At 45.1% G+C, this 26,336-nt stretch overlaps 1 long non-coding RNA gene across 2 annotated transcripts in view; it reads left to right on the top strand.

Annotated features, from left to right (window-relative positions):
* Positions 1–4,155: 4,155 nt before the first annotated feature.
* The window catches only part of LOC129053397 (uncharacterized), a 76,640-nt gene continuing 54,459 nt past the window's right edge, over positions 4,156–26,336 (top strand). The window contains exons 1-2 of one of the 2 annotated variants that reach the window (XR_008518279.1): positions 4,156–4,362; positions 20,239–20,502. This is a non-coding gene — a long non-coding RNA (uncharacterized LOC129053397). The remainder of the gene's footprint in view (positions 4,363–20,238; positions 20,503–26,336) is intronic. The other variant, XR_008518278.2, reaches the window with a different exon arrangement.

Raw genomic sequence — 26,336 nt, 5'->3', positions numbered from 1 at the left:
TTCTGTGAATCATGAATCTGCAGTGAGTTGGGAGGCTGGCTGGGACACACCACTGTCCAATTCACCGCCCTGCAAAAAAAGCAACTCTTCTAGATAGAAGAGGGTCAAACCAGACCCAAGAGTGGACATCTCCCAGTTTTTCATTGTCATGTGGCCAACCCAGGGAGAGACACTAGCAATCCTGTCTACAAGGACCCTTGAATTTGCCTCAGGTTCTATTTGCAGGTGAACAAGTGCTTCAAGTCATGAGGGTCACTCCTCCTTCACCTTGGGTTTTCATCCTTGGACAGATAGTGTGAGCAGCAATAAGGTCAGACAGGGGTGAGGATACAATCTTGTGAGGGGTGAATGGGGTCCCACAACTTCACCTGCAAATAAGGTGAAGACAGATGACACAGAAGATTCTTCCAACTAAATCCCTACATTCCACTATTTGCAGAAATAGTCCACACCATGGCTTATTGTTGAGGTGGGAGTACTCCAACATGCAGAGAACATTTGGAGTGCAAACTGGGGACATCCTGGCAAACTACAGATTTGAGGACTTTCATACACAAAGCCAAATGGGAGTGGGATGGACTGGTTCTGGGTGAAATGTGGCCTCCACACTAGCCTCTTTTTTTCATGTCTTCCATATTCCTCATAGTCCTATGGTATGCTGCATGTGGCTCAACATCTTCAACACTAAACCTTTCCCACTTCACGGAGGTTGAACTAATTGGAATCCATTGCATGAGTGTTTCCTTCTAATCACTGTCATGTTTTAATGAATGGGCAGCTGTATTTATTTTTAAAGAATAAATTCCTATTACAGCTACCAACAAGGAAACTTTTGTTCTCCCACTTTTATTGGAAGGCGGCTTGACTCCTGTAGGACGAGAAGCAGGGAGCCGTGTTTGGATTTGCCTAGTAACCGAGGCTGTGTTTCACTTCATCTGCACTTCCCTTCTCATTGTAAAAAGAGTCTTTCATTGAGCTTTTGCTCTCTGGGACTGCCTCTCACAATGGATCTTTTCACAGTCAGCAAAAGGACTTTGGTCGGCTAGTGGTGCTCCAGGTTTTGTGTCACGGGCTTGCTGTAAAATCTGAGGTTTTTTGCACTTTGCGGGAGGCTTTTGATTCCTCTGGCAGAGACCTTTGAACATTTCTGGAAATCCAGGACAAGTCAGCTCATTCTCACAAGTGAGCCTTGGTTTTTCTTTGCTTTCATGTTGGGCCCACATTGCCCCTCAGCAGCAATACTGGCCACATTTTTCAGGCTTGCAATTGCCAAAAATGGCCTCTGAGACAATTTCACAATGTCATCTGCACCCTTGACACTCCAGTTCAGTGTAAGAACTGCTCGACATTGGACCTACCTTTTTCATGTTTCCTATGTTTTGCAGAGAGCCCATGTGAAGACTATGATGAAGGGAAACAATGAGATCAAGGGACTGGCTATATTTTACTGACACTAATTTTTGTTGTCTCAGGTATGATTCCATTACACAAAAACCCCTCAACAACTCACCAGACTATATTCCGATTTAGATGGGTCCTTATTCTTGCACAAAGGGTCTTTCAGGAATGGATTCAGAAGAGATCTTCTAAGTGACCACCTCACAGTCTTGAAACACCTCCTCCTCCAGCGGTACCCAAAGATTCAGACGTCCCAAAGGGGTTCTAAGGTCGAGAATTTTAGTGCTAGCCTCAGGACACTAGGGCTTATATCTGAGCTCTGGTTAGAGTCACAATGAATGCTACATGTGCCTAGCAACAAGTCCCTGTGACTTGGCTGAGGAGGAGACCTTTGTGGAGGTGCATCAGTGGTGAACTCTCACTTTTATTCCCTGTGGAAGCCTCAGTATAGTCCCATGATCATAGGAGAGGGCAGACATGAACCAGACTAAAGAAACATCAGGCATAGCCCCAGGAATAAACCACAAAATTCCTAAGGATCCAAAAGGATCTGCAGGATTTTTTCGGCCTGGCTAGATGCTGTATTGGTGAGTCTTTCTGAAACTTGCCACAACATGCTTCGTAGGTAAAGCCTGCCTGTGTTCCCTGGGTTTTCTCTCTGCCAGGTTAAGTTTCTTGCACAACCATGAAGCCTCAGGAGCTGCTGGGCTGTGTGTTTCTGTTGTGAGCATTGGATGTCTGCATGTGTGTGGCATTTTGTGTGTGTGTGTTTGTGTGTCTGTGTGTCTGTGTGCCTGTAAGCGGAGAGTGCTTAAATGAATGTGGCTAATGTACTTCAGGGCTTGTTTTTTTGAGTCTCCAACCCTTTTGGTGGTCTGTCTATGTGGCTCTGCTTGAGCCACATCATAAATCTCAGTGAATTGGGAGGCAGGCCATAACCCACCCATGTCCAAATAACCTCCCCTACAGAACAAAAAGCCACTCTTCTAGAAACAAAAGGAGCACACCACCCCAAAACATGGATATCTTTTAGTGTTTCATTGTTATGTGGCCAACCCAGACAGAGACACTAGCAGTCTTGCTTGCAGGACCCCTTCATTTTACCTCAAATTCAGTTCCCAGCTTACCAAGTGCTTCATGTCATGAGGGGGCACTCCTCCATCATCTTGGGATTTTATTCTGGGACAGAGTGTAAGCAGCAATAACATCAGATAGGGGTGAGAATTCAATCTGGTGAAGGTTGTCACCTGAAGACAGGTGACACAGAAGGTACTTCCAACACCATCCCCACATTCCCTCAGTTGAAGAAGCAGTCCACACCATGGCTCAGTGTTCAGGTGAATGTACAAGCTAGGGCCATCCTGGCAAACTCCCGATTTGAGGGCTTTCATACCCGGAGCCAAATGGGAGTGGAATAAATTCATGCTAGGTGGGATGTGGCCTCCACACTTGCCCCATCTTTTCCTGACTTCCATGTTCCTCATTGGCCTACACTTTCCTGGGTCTGGTTTAATGACTTTCAACACTAGAAATTTCCCAGTTCACAAAGAACAACCCTCACAGTAATCAATTGTGTGAGTGTTTCCTTCTAAACACTGTCATGTTTTAATGACTGAACTGCTTTGATACTTTTAAAACCGTAAAGTCCTGTTACAGCCACCAACAAGCAAACTCCTGTTCTCCCACTTCTATCAAAGGGCTGCATGATTTCTGCAGGATGAGAAGCAGGCACTCATGTCTGGCTTTTGCCTGGTAATCTAACCTTTGTTTCATTTCATCTGCCTGGTTTTCTTATTGTGGAGGGGCTCTTTCATTAAGCTGTTTTTCAGAAGGACTGCCTCTCTGCACAGATAATTTAGTTACCAGAATTTCAGAGAGGAAAAGGGACTTCAGGTAGGCTGGCCACACTTCAGCTTCCGGGTCATTGTCTCATTTGGGGGGCTGAAGCTCCTTCCACTTTACAGGAGGCATTTGGATCACCTGACAGGAAGAATTGAACATTGCTTGGACTCCAGCACCAGGCAGCTCATTCTAGACAGGTGAGGTTTTATTTTTCTTTGCTTTCATGGAGAATCCACAGTACCCCTAAACAGCAGTACTGGACAACTTTTTATGCTTGCCATGCCATAGATGTCCTTTGACACTGTCTCAACCTCATCTGCACCCATGAGTGGTCAGTCCAAGGTATGAGAACAGTGTTCAACTTTGGACTTGCCTTTGTCTTAGGTCCAGCCTTTCCCAGACAGCCCCTGTGGGGCCCAAAATGAAGGGAGGCAGTGAGTTCAAGGGCCCAACTACCTTTCACTGACCCCAGCTGCTGGGGTCTCAGGTATGATTTTATCACCCAAATAACCCTCAACAACACAGCAACCTATATTTGCATCCCCATTGTACCTGATTCTTTCACACAGCCTCTTTTGAGACTGGAGTCAGATGAGCAGTTTCCAGTGATGAGCTCACAGTCTTGAAACACCTTCTTCTCCAGCATGACATGGCCATGGAGACCCTGAGGTCCCCACTTATGGTCCCACAGTGGAATTTCACAGGCAGCCTTTTTACTCGCTAACAGGCCAATTCAATTTACTGTACCATTTTACTCTGCTTAAGCAGGCTGACAGCTCTGACAGACAGACAACAGAGGCTGCCATAGAAATGGGCATGCACTTCTCTCAGGGCACCAGGCCTGATTGTGAGCTCTGGCTACCATCACAATGAATGTAACCGTTGCCTAGCAACAAGTCCCTGTGGCTTGGTGGAGAAGAAGACCTCTGTGGAGTTGCGTTGGAGGTGAACTCTCACCTGTCTTCACTGTGGGATCCATGGAATTGTTCCATGATCCTAGGAGAGGGCAGACATGAGCCAGCCTGAAGAAACCTCAAGCAGAGTTCCAGCAAGAAACTACAAAATCCCTAATAATCCAAAATGATCTTCAGGATTCCTCATTCATGCCTAGACATTGTAGGGGTGAGTCTTTTTGAAACTTACACCACTGTGATTTCTAGGTAGAGCCAGCCTGTTTTCCCTGGGGTTGCTGTCTCCCAGGTGGGGGCTTCTTGCAGAACCAGGCAGCCTCAGGAGCTTCCAGGCTGTGTGTTTCTGTGGGAGTGCTGCAAGTGTTGGGTGTCTGCCTGTGTTTGTGGCATTGTGTGTTTGTGTGTGTGTGTGATGGTAAGTATAGTCTGCTTAAAGGAATGTGGTTAACACACTTCAGCACTTCTTTCTTTTAAAGTCTCAAATATTTTTGTGGCTGGCCTATGTGGCTTTGCTTTTGCTGTGGGGTACTGTGTTCTTTATTTTTCTGTGAATTACGAATGTGAAGTGAATTGGGAGGCATGCTGAGAAATGTCAGCATCCAAGTCACATTTCCCTGCAGAAAAAGTAAAAAAAGCCACTCTCTTATAACAAGAGGAACAGAACACAACAAAAAACAGACATCTCCCAGTGTTTCATTGTCCTGAGGCCAACCCATGAAGATACACTAGCAGTCCTTACCACAGGACCCCTTGTATTTACCTCGAATTTGCTTCCCAGGTGAGCAAGTGCTTCTCATCATGAGGCAGCACTCCTTCATCATCTTGGCATTTTATCCTCGGACATAGAGTGTGAGCAGCATTAAGATCATATAGGGGTGATGATACAAGTGGGTGAGGGGTGGATGGGGTCCTGCAACTTTTCCTGCAAAAAAAAAAAAATGAACACAAATGACACAGAAGTTTCTTCCAACTCCATCACTGAATTCCCTTTGTAACAGGACTAGCCATGGACAAAACCCCTCAGACACCAGATTAAAGAAGAAAGTTGCTTTATTTCACTGGGTGTGTTGGCAGACTCCTATCTCAAGAACTGAGCTCCTGGAAGAAAGAGTTCCTGGCCCTTTTAAGTGTTTACAACTTTAAGGGGTTACAAGTGAAAGGGTTGTGATAGATTGAGATCTAGATATAACACATGTTGTTAGGGTGCTGGGTTAAACTTTAACCTCAGGCCTGTTCATTAGTGGCACTAGCTGGTCTTGCCAATGATTCCATTCCTGTTGTTTTTCAGCTTTTACTTCCTCCTTCTATTCAGAGAACAGGAGACAGTAAAAGAAATGGTCTGTCTCCACATCCGCCACTTTGAGAACCTCACTTACTAGTGGGAGTTCTCTCTCATCTTCATTACCCAGATCTTTCTGTGAGACAGATTGATAGTGATTTATGTAATGCACTTGTGCTGTGGTCTTTTGATGAACTAAGGTGGTAAAAGTACAGGTACCATACAGGGGAGTAAAAACTGGCTTGCAAGTGTGCCTGTGGACCTCCCCTTAGACTAAAATATTTACTCAGGGATCCAGTCCATTTCCACTGATTCCTAGAGTTACATACTTTTCTGTTTTCCAACGGGGATCAAATAGTTCTAATGGGTTATCAACACGTCAGGCTGGTTACCTCCTGGGCTGCACACCTTGTACTGGATGGCATTATACAAAGTCATCCTTTTTAAAGTTGCAGTACATTCATAATAAGTATAAAACAGAAAGACTGCTTTAACTTTTTTCCCCACCTCAGTAACTTGAACAGTCCTCAGTGTGAGGAAAGTCAGTTGAAGTCCTTACTGCACACATCCAAAGTATAAGAAAAATGAGTCCCACAATGAGTTTCCTCATGATTTGGCCATGTGTGGACCAGTCAGCTTCTGGGTGTGACTGGAGTAGGGCTTGCCATCTTCTTCAAGGTCATCTTGCAGGTGTGGTCTGCACTTGGTCTCTCCTCCCAGGTCTCAGGTACTGCAGTTTTAGGTGGCTATGGTTGATGCAGGCTGGAATTTTCTCTACCTTTATGGCTGTGGGAGTTGTCAAGATGACAGCCTGGTGTCCTTTCCACCTGTGGCTACAAGAGGGCTACTTTCCAATCCTTGCTCCACAACCAATCACCTGGGATGAAAGGGTGAACTGGGCACCTCTCATTTGCCCTGGCTGAAATTGTTTGTGTAATTTTCCCTAAAGCCTGTAGCTGTTGCTGTAACTCAATTTTACCTAGCTCTCAACGAGTGCCTGGGAGTCCCTGTAGCATTGAAGGGGTCTATGATATAATATTTCATAAGGGGAACATATCCTGTTCTTTTAGAAGGAATATATTTAATCTTAAACAATACCTTAGGGATAGCTTACCAGCTTTAATCCTTTTCTTAAGACACTTTATCTAAACTATTTTTGATAGTCCAATTCCCCTGCTTCATCTTTCTGCAACTCTATGGTGGATAAGCAGTATGTAGTTTCCATGTCATTTCCAATACCTTTGCTGACTTTTGTACCAAGTCAGCAACAAATGATGGCATGTTCTTTGAGCTCATTCATAAGTGCAGTCTAAACCTAGGAATGATATCTTGGAGAAGCACATGGGTTAATTCACGAGCTTTCTAATTTTGTGTTGGATAGGCCTCCACCCACCCAGAGTATGTACACACTAGAACTAGCAAATGCTTGTTACGTCCACATTTGGACATCTTAGTGAAGTCTACTTGGATGTTTTCAAGGGGGCTAATCCATAAGCTTGTATGCTGGGCAAGAAGGTTGGACCTTGACTAGCATTGTTCTGTGGAAAAGTGACACACTGCTGTGCCACCATTTGGCAAGGACTGACAGATGTGAAATGCAGAAGTAATGGCCTAACAACTTTTTAAGTGACTCTTGGTCCAGGTGAGTGGTCTCAGGCACAGTACCAAGTCAGCAACAAATGATGGCATGTTCTTTGAGCTCATTCATAAGTGCAGTCTAAACCTAGGAATGATATCTTGGAGAAGCACATGGGTTAATTCACGAGCTTTCTAATTTTGTGTTGGATAGGCCTCCACCCACCCAGAGTATGTACACACTAGAACTAGCAAATGCTTGTTACGTCCACATTTGGACATCTTAGTGAAGTCTACTTGGATGTTTTCAAGGGGGCTAATCCATAAGCTTGTATGCTGGGCAAGAAGGTTGGACCCTGACTAGCATTGTTCTGTGGAAAAGTGACACACTGCTGTGCCACCATTTGGCAAGGACTGACAGATGTGAAATGCAGAAGTAATGGCCTAACAACTTTTTAAGTGACTCTTGGTCCAGGTGAGTGGTCTCAGGCACAGCCAGTACCACTGTGGCTACTAGTAGTTGTGGCAGGACAATTCTTCCATCCAATAACAGAATCCATCCCTCTTCTATCACACGCCCTCCCTCTACCTGGAGAAAGTCATTCTTTTCTTTAGAATAAATAGGTACAAGGTCAGGTACCTGATATAGCAAGGGGGTTGTGAATGTTGCCTGGTAGGGGGTGGATGCTGCTTGCTTAGCTTCTGCGCCAGCTTGGGAGTTCTCCAAGGCAATCGAGGTGCAAGCTTGCTGGTTTCCTCTGCAGTGTGTGACTGCTCTTCTTGTAGATTCACAAGCTGCTCCAATCCACGTACATCTCCAACTCTACTGATGTCCAAGGATGGTCTTGAAGGTCAAGCCTGCTAAAATAAACCGTGTCCAACACCTCTACACAGTTATATTCAACTGGGCTCTCTGATACTGGGAGTAAGGTGGTGGAGTTCCAGGTGTTGCAGACTTCAAAAGTTATGAGGGGATTTTCCCAGAGCAAGTTTGGTACCTAGTTAGTCTTGCATTTGTTAGCTGATGATGTCCTTTGGTATTCATTGATAACACCACAGCATGGGGAGACTTCATGTTCAGGTTTTGCCCAAGAGTTAGTTTATCCACTTCTTGTGCTAGCAGGGCAGTTGCTGCCAAGGCTTTCAAACATGGGGGCTAAACTTTAGAAACACGACCTAGCTGTTTGGAGAATTAGGCTACCAGTCTTGGCCAAAGTCACTGTAGCTTGGGTGACCGAGCACAACTCCAGTACCTGCCTGTAGTCCTTGATCCCTGGCTTGGGAACAGACAGGCAGGGAGTGTTCCATGGAGACTGACAAGGGACTATAATTCCAAAGCCCCTCAGCTGCTTGAGATGGGCCTGTGTGCCTTCAAGAGAGTCTCTGGGGACTGGGGACTGTTTTTGCCTGGCCAGCTGGGCCATAGGCTTATCTTCTATGAGTAAGAGGGCCTAGTTAATTGCCAACCCTGGAGGATTCTTTTCTGTTCACAATTTTGGCCATCAGTTAGCCAGAGCTGTTCCTATATCTTAGCTTGACTCAGGTACAAAGAGTCTCCATTTCTCCTCATGAGGAACCATAAGGGCCATGATGACTCTCGTTCCAGGTAACTTTAGCTGTAAAGAGCAGGGCTTTGTAAAACAGATGGTGGCTCTCAGCTTGCTAAGTCCCTTCCTACCAAAGGCCAAGGGGCAGTCAAGCATGTACAGGAACTGGTGAATTGCTTAATGACCCCTCCATCCCCTACAGTGCAGATCTAGGGCAAACAGAAAGTTTACTTTGCTAAGATCCCTGTGTATCTGACTATATTACTACTCTTTGTGGAAAAGAGGGTGACCTGGGTGGTTACTACTGCACATAAGCCCGGACCCCCACAGTCAAATAACACTTCTGCCAGATTGAACAAGGCCCCTTCATCCTTGTCTGAGGCCTCCTGCTCAGAGTCACCTTGTTTCCCTTTCAATCTGGGGCACTTGTCCTTCCAATGTCCTATTTCCTTACAGCAAGGACACTGGTTATACTGCAAGTGTGGATGACCAGACCGGGTATATTTCCTGAGACTCCCCTTCCCTCAGGACTTTGGAGGGACCCCTATAATAGCTGCAGCTAGAAGGTCGATATTTCACCAGGCTTGGCATTCACTCTCTGTATGGTAGCCTCTGCAGCTTACTGCATCTCTATTTACAAACATCTGGTTGGATATCTCCAATAACTGAAGTATTCATGCTGGCAAACCCGGCCTGTTTCTGCAGTTTTCTTCTAATGTCTTCTATACTTTGAGTAGCTAAAACATGTTAATCATGTGCTGATTTTCAGGGCTATTGGGAACAAAGACAGTGTACATATGATAGGTCTCACCTAGTCTATTATAGAACATTTATGGCCTTCTGAACTCCCTATTTTAACAATTCCAGAAGGGCTTCCCTGTACTGGTTTAGACTTTGCCTATGCTGTCTTTCATTTAGATCCTTTTGGAGGTCTGTTCCTGGTAGTTGTATTCTCACATATTCTTGGTCTTTTTGGTAATCAGCTGGAATATATTATTCCAGCTGCTTAGTTGCTGCTTGGAACACTCTCCTTTTATAATCTGTGTTAAAGACAAACATGAGCAACTGATGGTGATAAGCCCATGTGAGGGTGGGTGTTTGAATAATAGTTTGGAGGAAATAAGTTATAGCCTGAGGCTTTTTGGCATAGGATGGATATTGTTTTTCCAATTGAGGAGATCAGCAGAAGTGAAGGGTTAGTATACAAAGGCATACCTTTCCACAATATGCCCATCCTTGTCTACCCCAGAATATCATTGCTCTTGCAGGGGCATTTCTATCCCAGTTCTATGCCTCAAACGAGTTTCCAATAGAGGGTTTTCACCCAATGTCTCACATCCTTTCTTTTCTGCTCTGGGTGGCCTAGGGATATGTAGGTCATTTTGAAGTTTGGACCTAGTGGGCTCAGGAGTAGGAGGCCTTCCTTCTTGGTGAAGTGGGGGGCCACTGGCACCATTTCTTGCCATGAGTCCTATGATTTTTGGTCAGGACTTTAGGAGCCAATTCTGCTCGGTGGGTGTTGTGGGATTCTACCTTGGCTGTTTGTCTCTTTGCTGCTAGTACTACTGCTGCCTGTCCTCTCAACTACTCTGTGGGGGTGGGGATGGGGTCTAAAACTAGCTGTAACCAAGTGTCTGTGTACAGAAACTGGTCTGGGTATCCTGGCTTACCAGTCAACTTGTGCCACACATTTGAAAGAAAGGACCTATCTAGGCTTCCCTCTGATGGCCAGCCCATTTCTAGTATTCAAAAATTTATTTATAGAAGCAGACATATTCAAATTATTCAAATACAACACTGGACAAAAATAAAAAACCTGGAATGCCAACAACACCAGAAAATCTCACTTGCAATTTACATTTCTCTGAATTTGCACCATAAGTGCAGAAGTCACAGATGTAATTACAATTGCTAACCCAATTCTATGGCTTATCAAAGAGAATGAGACATAATTAGCTGTATTGGAAGAAAGTGCCTGAATTCAACTTCTAACTTTCTTCTAAAAACCAAGTAGATACAGCACATTGAATATTACTACAGAAATATGAGTCATCTAAAACTGGTCTTAGAAAATATTTTCCTAAACTACAAAAATACTAAAAACATACGTAAAACTGTCTTGTACCACAATCATCACGAACATCAAGTATTATTCTAATCAATGTTCTATGATTCATTCCGATTCAATGTTTATTTTTCCTCAAGTTTTTTTGTGGAGTCAGATGCCAGCCAGTCTATCTCACACAAAGTTCTAAGTTTTCCAGGTGTCTTAAAATTTTTCAGCATGGTTTCTAACCAAATGGGCTTACTTTGTGTTCCACCCATCTTCTTCCTGAGTCAAAACAACACACACACCACAAGAAGGAAAGGGTAAAGGGGTCACTCAATCATCTCGCTCATCTCTAACTCAAGCACCCACTCACTTTCACTTTTCTTCTTGCAAACAAGTCAAGCCAAATGAAAATCAATACCAAAGTGCCAATAAGGGCAAATACTGGGTTATCAGGCCACTTTTCCACTCAAATGCAGTGGGCAAGATCCCGGGACCAGTTCTACCAAATTCCAGATGTTTGGACTCCAATCACCAGTTTCTTCCTGGTGTACAGCCACTGCATTGATCCTTTGTAGAGGCCTGCAGTGTACTGCTCCGATGAGGCATTCCACTGGGGAAAATGTCTGCACAGGAGTGCTCTCAGGATGTGTGTTGCTGAAGCTGGTAGGAGTCCCCTGCAGAGATACGTTGCAGGGAAGGCCAAAGCTGCCTTGGGGCTGCCTCCACAGTCCATTAATCATCTCATTCCCGGTTAGGGAACCAAGAAATGTAGCAGCATAGTTGGCAGGCAAAACCCCTCTGACACCAGATTAAAGTAGAAAGTGGCTTCATTTGTCTGGGAGTGTTGGCAGACTCATGTCTCCAGAAACAAGCTCCCTGAAGAAAGAATTCCTGGACCATTTAAGGGTATACAACTCTAAGGGATTCCACAGGAAACGGTGGTGATAGTTTGAGATCTATAGATAGCACATGTAGTTACAGGGGTGGGTTAACCTTTTAGCCTCAGGGCTGGTCACTAGGGGCACCAGCTTGTCTTGCCACTGATATCATTCCTGCTGTTTGTTAGCTTTTACTTTCTTCTTCTCTTCAGAGAGAGGAGACAGAAAAGAAGTGGCCTCTCTCCTCACCTCAGTTGCACAAGAAGTCCACCCCATGGCCTGGTGTTGAGGTGGGAGTACTCCAACATGCAAGGAACATTTGGAGTGCAAATTGGGGCCATACTTATGCACTCCCAATTTGAGACCTTTCAAATTTGGAGCAAAATTGGAGTGGAATATATTGATGCTGTGTGGAATGTGGCCTCCACAGTTGTCTATTCTTATCCTAACTTCCATGTTCCCCATTGTCCTAGGGTTTCCTGGGTGTGGCTCAATGACTTTCACAGTAAATACTTCCCGGTTTGCAGTGGATGACACTCATGAGAATCCATTGCATAAGAGTCTCCTTCTAAACACTGTCATGTTTTAATGACTGGGCAACTTTGATAGTTTTAAAATCGGAAATTTGTGTTACAGCCACCAACAATAAAACTATTGTCTTCCCACTTCTATTAGAGGGCTGCATGATTCTTTCAGGATGAGAAGCACGCTGCCATGTCTAACTTTGGCCTGGTAATCTAGCCTCTGTTTCATTTCATCTGCCAGGCCTTCTCATTGTGGAGGAGCTCTTTCATTGGGCTGTTGCTGGATTGGAATGCCTCTCTCCACAGATTACTGAGCTGCCAGGGATTTCAGAGAGCAAAAGGGACTTCGGGTAGCCTGGCAGAGCTCTAGCATTTGGGTGGTTGTCTCGTTGTTGGTGCTGAGGTTGTTTGCACTTTGCAGTGAGATTTTGGGTCTTCTGAGATAAATAATTGAACATGGCTTGTTCAATTATTTGAATGAGAATAAGTTAGCTCATTCTCAGAGGCAAGCCTTGACTTTTCTTTGCTTTCATGGGGAATCCACAGTGCCCATCAACTGCATTACTTTTCATGTAATGCTTTTCAGGCTGGCCAACACCCCAGATGCCCTCTAGGACACTCTCTCAACCTCACCTGCACCAGTTAGAGGCCAGCCTGAGGTGTAATAATACTGTTACAACTTGGACTTGGCCTTTGTCCTGTTTCCTGCCTTTCCCAGAAAACCCCTATGAAGTCCAGGATGAAGGGAGGCAGTGAGGTCAAGATCCCAGCCATCTTTCACTGTCACCCACTTCTGGGGTCTCAGGTATGATTCTATCACCCAAAGAACAGTCAACAACCCACCAGGCTATACACCATTTCCCAGTGGACCTGAATCTTGACACACAGCCTTTTTCAGGAATGCAGTCAGAAGAGCAGTTTCCAGAGACAACCTCACAGTCTGGAAATGCCTCCTGCTCCAGTAGGACCCAACCACAGAATCCACCTGAAAAGGCCCTGAGTTCCGGACTTCTAGGGTCCCACAGTGGGTGTTCATAGGCAGCTTTTTTGTGATACCAGGATGGCTCTGGCTATACCATTTCCTTCTGCTTAGGTAGGCTGACAGCTCTGACAGCCTGGCACAGGAAGCTACCTCACAAATTCGCATGCACTAGTTTGAGGGGAACAGGCCTGATTGTGAGCACTGGATAACATCACAATGAATGTTACCTTTGCCTAGAGACAAGTTCCTGTGGCTTGATTGAGAAGGAGACCTCTGTGGAGGTGCATTGGGTGAGGACTTGCCTGTCTTCTTTGCAGGATCCATGGGATTGTTCCATGATCCTAAGAGAAGGCAGACTTGAGCCAGCCTGAATAAACCTCCAACAGAGCCCCAGGAATTAGTTGCAAAATTTCTAAGGTTTCAAGAAGACTTGCAGGATTCCTCAGGCCAGCCTAGACCTTGCAGGGGTAAGTCTTTTTGAAACTTGTTCTACTGTGATTTCTTGGTACAGCCCACCAGTGTTTTTTGAGGTTGCTGTCTCCCAGGTAAGGCTTCCTGAAGAACCACATAGTGTCTGGCACTGCCGGGTTGTGTGTTTCTGTGAAAGTGTTGAGAATGTCAGATGTGTCTGCATGTGAGGCATGGTGTGTTTCTATCTATGTGTGTGTGTGTGTATGTAACTGGAATCATCTTAAAAAAATGTGACTAACGCACTTCAGTGCTTTTTTTTTGTCTCCCACCTTTTGTTCACCTGTGTGTGTGTCTCTGCTTTGGTGGTGGGTCACGTGTTCTTTATTTTTATGTGGATCAAAAATCAACAGTGAATTGATATGTGGACAGGGAACTGCCAGCGTTCAAATCAACTCTTTCTGCAGAAAAGCCAGTGTTGTAGAAAAAAAGAAAAACAGACCACATCAAAAGACAGACATCTCCCTGTGTTTCATATTCCTATGGCCAACACAGGAAGAGACACTAGAAGTCCTGCCTGCAGGGCCCCTTAATTTTACCTCAAATTCTGTTCCAAGTGAAGCAGGTGCTTCATATCCTGAGGTGGCACACCTCCATTGTCTTGGGATTTTATCCTGGTATATAGAGTGTAAGCAGCAACAAAGTCAGATGGGGTGAGAATACATTGTGGTGAAAAGTGGATGGGGTCCCACAACTTTACCTGCAAAAAATGAATAAAGACAGATACCAAAGAAATTGCTTCCAATGCCATCCTTGCATTCCCCTGACTGCAAAAGCAGTCCAGACAATGGCTCAGTGTTCAGGTATGAGTACTGAAACGTGTGAGGAACATTTGGAATGCAAATTGGGGCCATCCTGGCAAACTGCCAATTTGTGGGCTTTAATACCTGAAGTCAAATATGGGTGGAATGGATTAAGGCTAGTTGGATGGGGCTTCTAGACATGACTCTTCTTTTCATGACTTCCATGGTTCTCATCGTTTTAGGGTTTCCTGGGTCTGGCCCAGTGACTACCACACTATTTCTCAGTTCATGGAGAATGACTCTCATGTGAATCCATTGCGTTAATGTTTCTTTATAAGCACTGTCATGTTTTAATGACTGGGAAGCTTTGATACTTTTAAAACCATATATTCCCATTACAGCTGCCAACAGAACACTTGTCTTCTCACATCTGTTGAAGGGGTGCATGATTCCTGTAGAATGACAAGCAGACATCCGTGTCAGGCTTTTACCTGATAATCTAGAGTCTGTTTCATTTCATCTGCACAACCTTTTATTTTGGAGGGGCTCTTCCATTGAATTGTTGCTGGATGGAACTGCCTCTTGCCATAGATGATGTGTCTGCCAGTGATTTCAAAGAGCAAAATGACTTCTGTTAGGCTGGCTGAACTCAACGTTGTGGGTAGTTGTCTTGTTGTGGAGGCTGATGTTGTTTGCACTTTGTAGGAGGGTTTTGGGTCTCCTGACAGGAATCATTAAACATTGCTTGGATTCCAGCAGAGGCAGCTTGTTCTCTCAGGTGAGCCATTTTTTTGACACCCTTTTTAGGCTTGCCATCACTACCGATGGCATCTGAGATACTGTCTAAACCTTATGTGCACCTGAGAGATAACAATACAAGATGTGAGAGCATTGCTTCATATTGGACTTGCCTTTGCATTGGTTCCTGTATTTTTCAGAAAGCCTCTGTGAGGCCCAGGATGAAAGGAAGCTGTGAGGTCAAGAACACAGCCATCTTTCACTGGCATCCACCCTTGGGGTCTCAGACATGATTCTATCACCCAAAGAACCCTCAACAACACAGCATACTATATTCCAATCCCCATGGTAGCAGATTCTCGCAAACAACATCTTTTGGGAATGAACTCAGAAGAACAGTTTCCTGTGACCACCTCAGAGTCTTGTAATGCTTCCTCCTCCAGCAAGACCCAACCATGGAAACAATCCAAAGGGGCCCTGAGTTGATAATTTTAGTGTCCCACACTGGGTTTTTCCAGGCCGCCTTTTTCTTGATACCAGGCCGTCTCTGCCTGTACCATTTTTTACTGCGTGGGCAGGCTGACAGCTTAGACTGACTGGTGCTGCAGCATGCCTCACAAATGTGCATGCACCAGTCTCAGGACACCAGGCCTGATTGTGACCTCTGGGTAGAGTGACAACAAATGTCATTATTGCCTAGCACCAAGTCCCTGCCACTTGGAGAAGAAGGGCACTTCCATGCAGTTTTGTTGCCCACTGACTCCCACCTGTCTTCTCTGTAAGATAGGTGGGATAGTCCCAGGATCCCAAGAGAGGGCAGATGTGAGAGTCTGAGAAACATCAAGCACAATTCCAAATACAAATTCCAAAATCCCAAAAGATACAAAGAAATCTGCAGGATTGTTCAGGCCTGCCTAGATATTCTAGTTGTGAGTCATTTTGAAACTTGCCCCACAGTGATTTATAGGAACAGCATGTCTGTGTTCCCTGGGGTGGGGAGTGGGGGGACTCTCTCCCACATGTGGTGCCTTGCAGTACCGTGCAGCCTTAGGGGTTGCCAGGCTGTGTATTTCTGTGGGAGTGTTGTGAACAGTGGATGTCTGTGTGTGTGTGTGGCATTGTGGTTTGTGTGTGTGTTTATGTATTTGTGTCTGTAAATGGAATCTTCTTAAATGAATGTGGCTATGCCCTTCCTCAGTTCTTGTTTTTGAGTCTCCAAACCCTTATGTGCCCTGTCTGTGTGGCTCTGCCTGGGCTATGGGGTGCTTATTCTCTATTTTTCTGTGGATCATGAATCTGCAGTTAATTGGGAGGTGGGCCAATACCCACAATAGTTTAAATCACCTTCCTTGGCAAAAAAAAATAATAATAATAAAAATAAATAAATAAATAAAGGCCAGGTGCGGTGGCTTACTCCTATAATCCCAGCACTTTGAGAGGCTGAGGTGGGTGGGTCATGAGGTAAAGAGATTGAGACCATCCTGGCTAATGTGGTGAAACCCCACCTCTACTAAAAATACAAAAAAAAAGAAAAAAGATTAGCTGGGCATGGTGGAGGGCACCTGTAGACCCAGCTACTCAGGAGGTTGAGGTAGGAGAATGGCGTGAACCCAAGAGTCAGACCTTGCAGTGAGACAAGATCATGCCACTGCACTCCAGCCTGGGCGACAGAGTGAGACTCCATCTCAAAAAAAAAAAAAAAAAAAAAAAGCCATTCTTATAGAAAGAAGAGAAGCACACCACACCAAAAAAAATGACATCTTTCAGTGTTTTATTGTCCTGCGGCCTAATCAGGGAGAGACACTATCAGTCCTGTATGCAGGGCCCTTTGAATTTATGTTGAATTCAGTTTCCAGATGAGCAGGTGCTTCACCTCATGAGGGGGTATTCCTTCATCGTCTTGGGATTTCATCCTGGGACCTGGATTGTGAGAAGGAACAAGTGCAGATAGGAGTGAGGATAAATTCTGGTGAGGGGTGGATGGAATCCTGAACCTTCACTTGCAAAACAAATGAAGACAGATAACACAGAAGGTGCTTTCAAATCCATCCCCACAATTCCTTAATTGCATAAGTAGTCCACACCATGGCTAGGTGTTCAGGTGAGAGTACTCTAATATACTATGGACATTAAGAGTGCAAATTGGGGCCATCCTGGCAAACTCCCGATTTGAGGGCTTTCATACCAATAGCCAAATGGGAGTGGGATGGATTGAGGCTTGGTGAGTTGTGACCTACAGACTTGCCTCTTCTTTTCCTGACTTCCGTGATTCTCATCACCCTAGAGTTTCCTGGTTCTGGCTCAACAACTTCCGCTATAAATGTCACCAAGTTAATGGGGAGTGACCCTCAAGGGAATCCATTGCCTGAGTGTTTCCTTGTAAGCACTGTCATGTTTTAATGACTGGGCAGCTTTGATAGTTTTAAAAGTGGTAATAACCATTACAGCCACAAATAAGGAAATTTTGTCTCTCATTTCTACCAAAGGGCTGCATGGTTCCTGGAGGATAAGAGGAAGGCAGCTGTGTCTCACTTTTGTCTGGTAATCTAGCCTCTGTATCATTGCATCTGTATGGCCATCTTATTGTGGAGGAGCTGTTTCATTGAGATGTTGCTCCATAGGACTGCCTCCAGCAACAGATTATTTAGCTGCCAAGAATTTCAGAAAGTAAAAGGGACTCTGGGTAGGCTGGCTGAGTTCCAGGTTGTGGGCCATTTTCTCTTTGTAGGGGCTGAAGTGGTTTTAACTTTGCAGGATAATTTTGGGTACTGTAATAGTAATCATTGAACATTGCTTAGACTCCAAAAAAACTTAGCTTGTTCTCTCAGGTGAGCCTTGATTATTTTTTGCTTTGATGAGGAATCCACAGTACCCCTTGACAGTACTACTGGACATGATTTTCGGGCTTGCCATGGCCACAGACAGACTCTGAGACACTGACTCAAGCTCATTTCCATCTGTAAGAGGCCAATTTAAGGTGAGAGTTCACTGATCCACATTGGACTTGCATTTGTCTTGGTTTCTGCTTTTCTCAGATAGCCCCCGTGAGGTCCAGGATCAAGGGAGGCATTGAGGTCAAAAGCCCAGCCATCATTTGCTGAAACCCACCTCTGGGGTCTCAGATATGATTCTATCATGCAAAGAACCCTCTTCAATACACCAAACTGTATTCCAATCTGCATGGGACCGGATTCTTGCACACAGCCTCTTACTAGAATGGAGTCAGAAAAGCAGTTTCCAGTGACAACCTCATAGCCTTGAAACATCTCCTCCTCCAGTAGGGCCTGATCATGGAGATGGTATGAAGGGTCCCTGAGGTCTAGACTTTTAGTGCCCCACAGTGACTTTTCACCGGCAGCCTGTTTCCCAATACCAGGCCAGATCTGACTGTACCATTTTCCTCTGCTTAGGCAGGCTGACAGATCTGACAGCCAGGGGCTGTAGCCTACCAAACAAATGCACGTGCACTAGTTTTAGGGTACCTGGCCTGATTGTGAGCCCTCACTAGTGTCACATTGAATGTCACCATTGCCTAGCGAAAAGTACCTGTGGCTTGGCAGAGATAGAGACCTCTGTGGAGTTGGTTCAGCGGTGGACTCTCTCTTGTTTTGTATGTGGGATCCAGTGGATTATCCCATTGTCTTAGGAAAGGGCAGACATGAGCCAGCCTGAAGAAATGTCAAGCAGAGTCCCAGGAATAAAATGCAAAATCCCTTAGGATCCAAGAAAATCTGAAGGATTCCTCAGGCCTGACTAGATCTTGCAGGAGTAAGTCTTTTTGAAAATTGCCCTACTGTAATTTCTAGGTACAGCCCGCCTGTGTTTCCCAGGATTGTTCTTTCCCAGGTGGGTTTTCCTGCAGAATCACACAGTGTCAGGAGATGCCAGGCTAAGTGTTCCTGTAGGAATGTTGTGAATGTCAGATGTGTGAGTGTATGTGAGGCATTGTGTGTTTCTGTCTTTGTGTGTATGTGTTTGTATGTGTGTTCCTGTAAGTGGAGTCTGCTTAAAGGAATGTGGCTAATGCACTTCAGCACTTCTTTTTGTTGTGTCTCCCCACCTTTTGGTGGCCTGTGTGGCTCTGCATGGGCTGTGAGGCTCCATGTTCTTTATTTTTATATGGATAATAAATCCACAGTGAATTTGGAGGTGTGCCAGGAACTGCCGGCATGCAAATCAAACACCTCTGCAAAAAAAAAAAAAAAAAGTAACTGTTTTAGAAATAAGAGGAGAACACCACATCAAAAAAACAGACTTCACCCTGTGTTTCATATCCCTATGGCCAATACAGGGAGATATACAAGTAGTCCTGTAGGCTGGGCACCTTAATTTACCTCAAATTCTGTTCCCAAATGAACAGGTGCTTCATGTCATGAGGTGACAATCCTCCATCATCTTGGAGTTTTATCTTGGGACATAGAGTGTGAGCAGCAATAAGGTCAGATAGAGATGAGGATACAATCTGATGAGGGGTGGAAGGGGACTCACAACTTCACCTGCAAAATAATAATAATAATAATAATAACAATAATAATAATAATAATAATAAACACTGATGACACAGAATGTGCTTCCAGTTCTATCCTTGCATCTCCTTAATTGCAGAAGCAGTCCACATCATGGCTCCACTTTCAGGTGAGAGTACTTCAATGCTTAAGCAACATTTAAAGTGCAAATTGGGGCCATCCTGACCAACTTCCAATTTGAGGACTTTCATACTTGGAGCAAAATGGGAGTGGAAGGGATTGATGATAGGTGGGAGGTGACTTCCAGACATGCCTCTTCTTTTTGGGACTTTCATGATTCTTATCATCCTAGGGTTTCCTAGGCCTGGCTTAATGATTTTTACACTAATCATTTCCCAGTTCACAGATAACAACCCTCATGGAAATCCATTGCATATTTCCTTCTAAAGACTATCATGTTTTAATGACTCGAAAGCTGTAGGTTGAGAAGCCGGCAGTTGTGTTAGGATTTTAGCTGGTAATCTAGACTCTGTTTCATTTCATCTGCATGGCCTTCTCAATTTGGAGGGGCTATTTGATTAAACTGTTGCTTGATGGGACTGACAATCACCACAGATTATGTAGCTGCCAGGGATTTCAGAGAGCAAAAGGGACTTCCATTAGGCTGTCTGTGCTCCTGGTTATGAGTCTTTGTTCCTTTGTGGGGGCTGAGGTTATTTGCACCTTGAAGGAGGCTTTTGGATCTTCTGAAAGGAATCATTGAGCATTGCTTGGACTCCAGGACAAGGCAGCTTGTTCTTTTGGGTGAGTGTTGATTTTTATTTCCTTTCACAGGGAATCCACAGTGCCCCTCAGCAGAACTAATGGACACCATTTTCAGGTTTGCCATCTCTACAGACAGCATCTTAGACACTGAATAAATGTCATCTGCACCCATTAGAGGACAGTACGAGGTGTGAGAACACTGTTTCATCTTGGACTTCCCATTATCTTGGTTCCTGCATTTCCCAGAGAGGCAATGTGAGGCCAAGAATGAAGGGAGGCAGTGAAGTCAAGAGACTGGCCATCTTTCACTGACATCAGCGTCTATGATTTCTGGTATGATTCCATCACCTTAAGAACCCTCAACAACACACCATACTGTATTCCAATCCCCATGGTATCTGATTCTTGCACACAGCCTCATTTGGGAATGAGGTCGGAATAACAGTTTCCAGTGAACACCTCAGAGTCTCAAAGCATTTTCTCCTCCAGCGAGATCCGACCATGGAAATGACCCAAAGGGACCATGAGGTTGAGATATTTAGTGTCCGACAGTGGGTTTTTGCAGGCCGCATTTTTCCCAATACCAGGCTGGCTCTGCCTGTACTATTTCCCACAGATTAGGCAGGCTGACAGCCCTGACAGCCTGGCACTGGAGCCTGCCTCACGAATGTGTATGCACAGTCTCACAGCACCAGGACTGATTGTGGGCCCTGGGTAGTGTCAGAATGAACGTCATTGTTGCCTAGTGCCAAGTCCCTGCAGCTTGAAGGAGAAGAAGACCTCCATTGAGTTGCGTAGGCTGTGGAATCCTGCCTGTCTTCTCTTTGGGATAGATGGGACAGTCCCATGATACCAAGAGAGGTCATACATGAGCCAGGCTGAAGAAACGTCAATCACAACCCCAGGAATAAATTGTGAAATCATTAAGGATACAAAAGATCTGCAAGATTCCTCAGGCCTGCCTAGGGTTTGTAGGTGTAAGTCTTTTTGAAACTTGCCCCAGTTTGATTTCTAGGCACAGCCTACCTGTTTTCCCTGGGGTGGTTGTCTCTTCAGTGGGGCTCCCTGCAAAACCATGCAGCCTCAGGAGTTGCAGGTCTGTGTTTCTGTCGGAGTGCTGAAAGTTATGGATGTCTGAGTGTGTGTGTGTGTGGCATTGTGTGTTTGTATGTGTGTATGTGTGTGCCTATAAGTGGAGTCTGCTTAAATGAATGTGACTAATTCACTTCATCACTCCTTTTCTTGAGTCACCAAACTTTTTAGGTGGCCTGTCTATGTGGCTCTGCTTGGGTTGTGGGGTCCCTTGTTTGTTATTTTTCTGTGGATCATGAATCCTCTGCAAATTGAGAGGTAGCCTGAGACCTGCCGTTGTTTAAATCACCTCCCTCTGCAAAATAAAAGAGCCACTCTTCTAGAAAGAGCAGCTGCACACCACACCAAAAACCAGATATCTTTCAATGTTTCATTGTCTTGTGGCCAAATGAGGGAGAGACACTAGCAGTCCCCCCAATAAGGCCCCTTGAATTTCATCCCTGTGACTCACATATGATTCTATCACTCAAAGAACCCTCTAGAAGACAACAGACTATATTCCAATTAACATGGAGCCTGATACTTGCAAACAGCATCTTTTGGGACTGGAGTCAGAAGAGCAGTTTCCAGCGACCACCTCACAGTGTCAAAACGCCTCATTCTCCAGTGGGACCTGACCATGCAGAAGGCTGGAAGAGTCCATGAGGTCTAGATTTTTAGTGTCTTGCAGTGGTTTTTTGCAGGAAATTTGTTTCATGATACTGGGCCAGCTCTGCCTGTACCATTTTCCTTTGTTTAGGCAGGTGGACAGCTATGACAGCCAAGGGCCATAGTCTGTCTCACAAATGCCCATGCAGTAGCCTCAGGACACCTATCCTGATTGTGAGCTCTAGATACCCTCCCAATGAATGTCATCAGTGCCTAGGGACAAGTCCCTGTAGCTTGGCACCTCCGTGGAGGTGCATCAGCTCTAGATTCTCACCTATCTTCTCTGTGGAATCCATGGGATTGTCCCATTGTCATGGAAAAGAGCAGACTGGAGCCAGTTTGAAGAAATGTCAAGCAGAGCCCCAGGAATAAACCATAAGATTCCTAAGGATCCAAGATCTGCAGGATTCCTCAGACCTGCCTAGACATTGTAGGTGTGAGACTTTTTAGAACTTGCCCTACTGTGATTTCTAGATTCAGCCTGCCTGTGTCCCTGGGGTTGCTGTCTCCCAGGTGGGGCTTCCTGAAGAACCATGCAGCATCAGAAGCTGCCAGGCCATATGTTTCTGTGGCTGTGTTATGAATTTTGGATGTGTGCGTGTGTGAGGCATTGTGTGTTTGTGTCTTTGTGTGTGTCTCTCTGTGTTTGTGTTTGTGTGTGTGCCTTTAAGTGGAGTCTCCTTAAACAAATGCAGCTAACACACTTCAGCACTTCTTTTTTTTTTCTCCCCATCTTTTAGTGGCCTGTGTGGCTCTGCTTGGGCTTCAGGGCTCCATGTTCTTTATTTTTATGTGGATCATAAATCCACAGTGAAATGAGAGATGGGCCAGGAATCGCTGGCATCCAAATCAACTTTGTCTGCAAAAACAAGCCACCATTCTTTAGAGAAGTGGAGAAGTGTTTCATAGTTTTATGGCCAACACAGGGTGAGTCCAACACAAACAGTCCTGTACACATGGCCTTTTGAATGTAGCTCAAATTCAGTTCCCAGCTGAGCAGGTGCTTCATGTCATGAGGAGGCACTCCTCCATCATTTTGGGATTTCATCCTGGGACATAGAGTGTGAGCAGGAATAAGGTCAGATGGTGTGATGATACACTCTGGTGAGGCATGGATGAGGTTCCACAACTTCACCTGAAGAAAGAACAACAATGACAACAAAACAATAAAATAAACACAGATATCACAGATGGTGCTTCTAAATCCATCCCTGCATTCCCTTAATTGAACAAGCAGTCCTCACCATGGCTCAATGTTCAGGTGAGAATACTCCAATGCTTAAGGAACATTTGGAGTGCAAATTGGGGCCATCCTGGCAAATTTGCCAGTTTGAGGCCTTTCATACCTGGAGGCAAATGTGAGTGGAATGGATTGATACTGCGTGGAATGCGGCTTCCAGATATGCCTCTTCTTTTCATGACTTCCATTAATTTTCTCGTTTTATTGATTGGGCAGCTTTAATGCTTTTAAAACTGTACATTCCCATTACAGCTGCCAAAACAAAGAAACAAATAAAAAAACTGTTCTCTCACATCTATCAGAGGGGTGCAAGATTCCTGTAGGATGAGAAGCAGACTGCCATGTCAGGCTTTTATCTGGTAATCTAGACTGTTTCATTTCATCTGCACAGCCTTCTGATTTTGGAGAGCCTTTTTCATTGAACTGTTGGTGGATGGGACTTCCTCTTCCTACAGATTATGTAGCTGCCAGCGATTTCAGAGAGCAAAAGGGACCTGGGGTAGGCTGACTGCACTTTGTTGTCTCATTGTTGGGGCTTAGGTTGTTTGCACTTTGCAGGAGGCTTTTGGGTCTTCTGACAGGAATCATTAAACATCACTTGGACTGCAAAACAAGGCTGCTCTTTCTCTGAAGTAGGCATTGATTTTTCTTTGCTTTCATGGGGAATCCACAATGCCTCTCAGCAGCAATACGGGATACCCTTTTCAGGCTTACCATCACCACAGATGGCCCCTGAGACACTGTCTCAACCTCACTTTAGAGTTGCCTTTGTCAGGGTTCCTGCCTTTCCCAGAGAGTCCCTGTGATGCCTAGGATGAAGGGAGACAGTGAGGTCAAGACCCCAGCTGTCTTTCAATGACAATGACCTCTGGGGTCTCAGGTATGATTCTATCACTCACAGAAGAGTCAACAAAACAAGACTATATTCCAATCTCTATGGGTCTCAATTCCATGCACAGCCTCTTTCAGGAATGCAGTCAGAAAAGCAGTTTTCAGTGACCACTTCACAGTCTTGAAATGCCTCCTCCTCCATTGGGACCTGACCTCAGAGATGGCCTGAATGGATGTTGAGATCCATACATTCAGGGTCCTGCAGTGGGTTTTGGCAGGCAGGCTTTTTCCTGATACCAGGCCGACTCTGCCTGTAGAGTTTTTCTCTGCTTAGGCAGGCTGATAGCTCTGATAGCCCAGTGCCTGAGCCTGCCACATGAATGCACATGGGCTAGTCTCAGGATAGCAGGCATCATTGTGAGATTTGGCTAGCATCACAAGGAATGTCATGATTGCCTTGTGAAAAGTCCCTGTGTCTTGGTGGAGAAGGAATCTTCTGTGGAGGTGCATCAGTGAAGGACTTTTGACTGTCTTCTCTGTGGAATTCCTGAGATAGTCTAGTCCATGATACTAGAAGCAAACAGAAGTGAGGCAGCCAGAAGAAACATGAAGCACAGCACCAAAAATACAGTGAGAAATTCCTGAGGATACAAAATTATCTTCAGGATTTCTCAGGCCTGCCTATACATTGTAGCGGTGAGTCTTTTTGAAAGTTGCCCCCCTGTGATTTTTAGGTACAGCCTGCTGTGTTCCCCTGAGTTGCTCTCTCACAGGTGGGGCTTTCTGCGAAACCACGCAACTTCAAGAGCATCAGGCTGTGTGTTTCTGTGGGGACTGTTGCAAGTATTAAACGTCTGCATGTGTGTGTGGCACTGCGTGTTTGTGTGTGTGTGTGCCTGTAAGTGAAGTCTGCTTAAAGAAATGTGGCTCATGCACTTCAGCACTTCTTTTTTATGAGTTTCCCAGTTTTTTGGTGGCTTGTCTGTGTGGCTCTGCTTTGTCTGTGGGGCTCCGTGTTTTTTGTTTGTTTGTTTGTTTTGTTTTGCTTTTCTGTGGATTGTGTATCTGCAGTGAATTGGAAGGCATGCAGAGATGTGCTGGTGTCCATATCAACACTGCCTGCAAAAAAAGTCACTCTCCTAGAAAGAAGAGGAGCACACCACACCAAAAACCCAGACATCTCCCAGTTTTTCATTGTCCTGGGGCCAAACCAGGGAGAGACACTGGCAGTCCTATCTGGAGGTGTCCTTGAATTGAACTCCAGTTTGGTTCCCAGCTGAGCAGGTGATTCACATCATGAGGGTGCACTTCTTCACCGCCTTAGGATTTTATGATGGGATATAAAGTGTGAGCAGCAATAGTGTTAAATAGGGGTTAGCATACAATCTGGTGAGGGGTGGATTGGTTCCCACAACTCCACCTGCAGAAAAAAATGAAGACGGATGCCACAGAAGGTGCTTCCAACTCCATCCCTGCATTCCTTGAGTTGAACAATCAATCCACACTGTGGCCCAGGGTTCAGGTTGAAGTATGCTAATGTGCAAAAAACATTTGCCATGCAAATTGGGGCCATCCTGGTTCACTCCTGATTTGAGGGCTTTCATTCCTGTATCCAAATGGGAGTGGAACTGATTGATGCTGGGTGGGCTTTGGCCTCCACACATGCCTCTTTTTTGAGTTTCATGTTCCTCATCAGCCTAGGGTTTCCTGGGTCTGGCTTAATGACTTCCACACTAAACATTTCCCAGTTGATGAAGAACAACCCTCATGGGAATCCATTGAATTAGTGTTTCCTTCTAAACAATGTCAGGTTTTAATGACTGGGCAGTTTCATATTTTTAACACTAAATTCCTGTTACAGCTGTCAACAGGAAAACTCTTGTTCACCCACTTCTATCAGAGGGCTGCATGATTCCTGTAGGATGACAATCAGGCAGCCATCTCTGGCTTTTTCCTGGTAATCTAGCCTATCTTCCATTTTATCTGCATGGCCTTCAAATTGTAAAGGAGCTCTTTCATTGGGCTATTGATGGATGATACGGCCTCTAGCCACAAAGGATTAAGCTTCCAGGCATTTCAGAGATCAAAAAGGACTTTGGGTAGCCTGACTGTGCTCCATGTTGTGGGTTGTTGTCTCATTGTTGGGCTGAGGTTCTTTGCAGTTTGCAGAAGGCTTTTGAGTTCTCTGACAGGAATCATTGAACACTGCAGAGACTCCAGAATCAAGGCAGCCTTGATTTTTCTCTAAGGCAAGCATTGATTTTTCTTTCCTTTCAAGGGGAATCCACAGTGACCCTCAACAACACTACTAGACAGGTTTTTCAGGCTTGTCATCACCACAGAGGGCATCTGAGAC

The sequence above is a fragment of the Pongo abelii genome, chromosome Y, assembly GCF_028885655.2.
Source record: "Pongo abelii isolate AG06213 chromosome Y, NHGRI_mPonAbe1-v2.0_pri, whole genome shotgun sequence".
In the NCBI taxonomy this organism is placed as follows: Eukaryota; Metazoa; Chordata; class Mammalia; order Primates; family Hominidae; genus Pongo; species Pongo abelii.
Note: the sequence above shows the minus strand (reverse complement) of the source record. Positions and strands in the feature narration are given on the sequence as shown.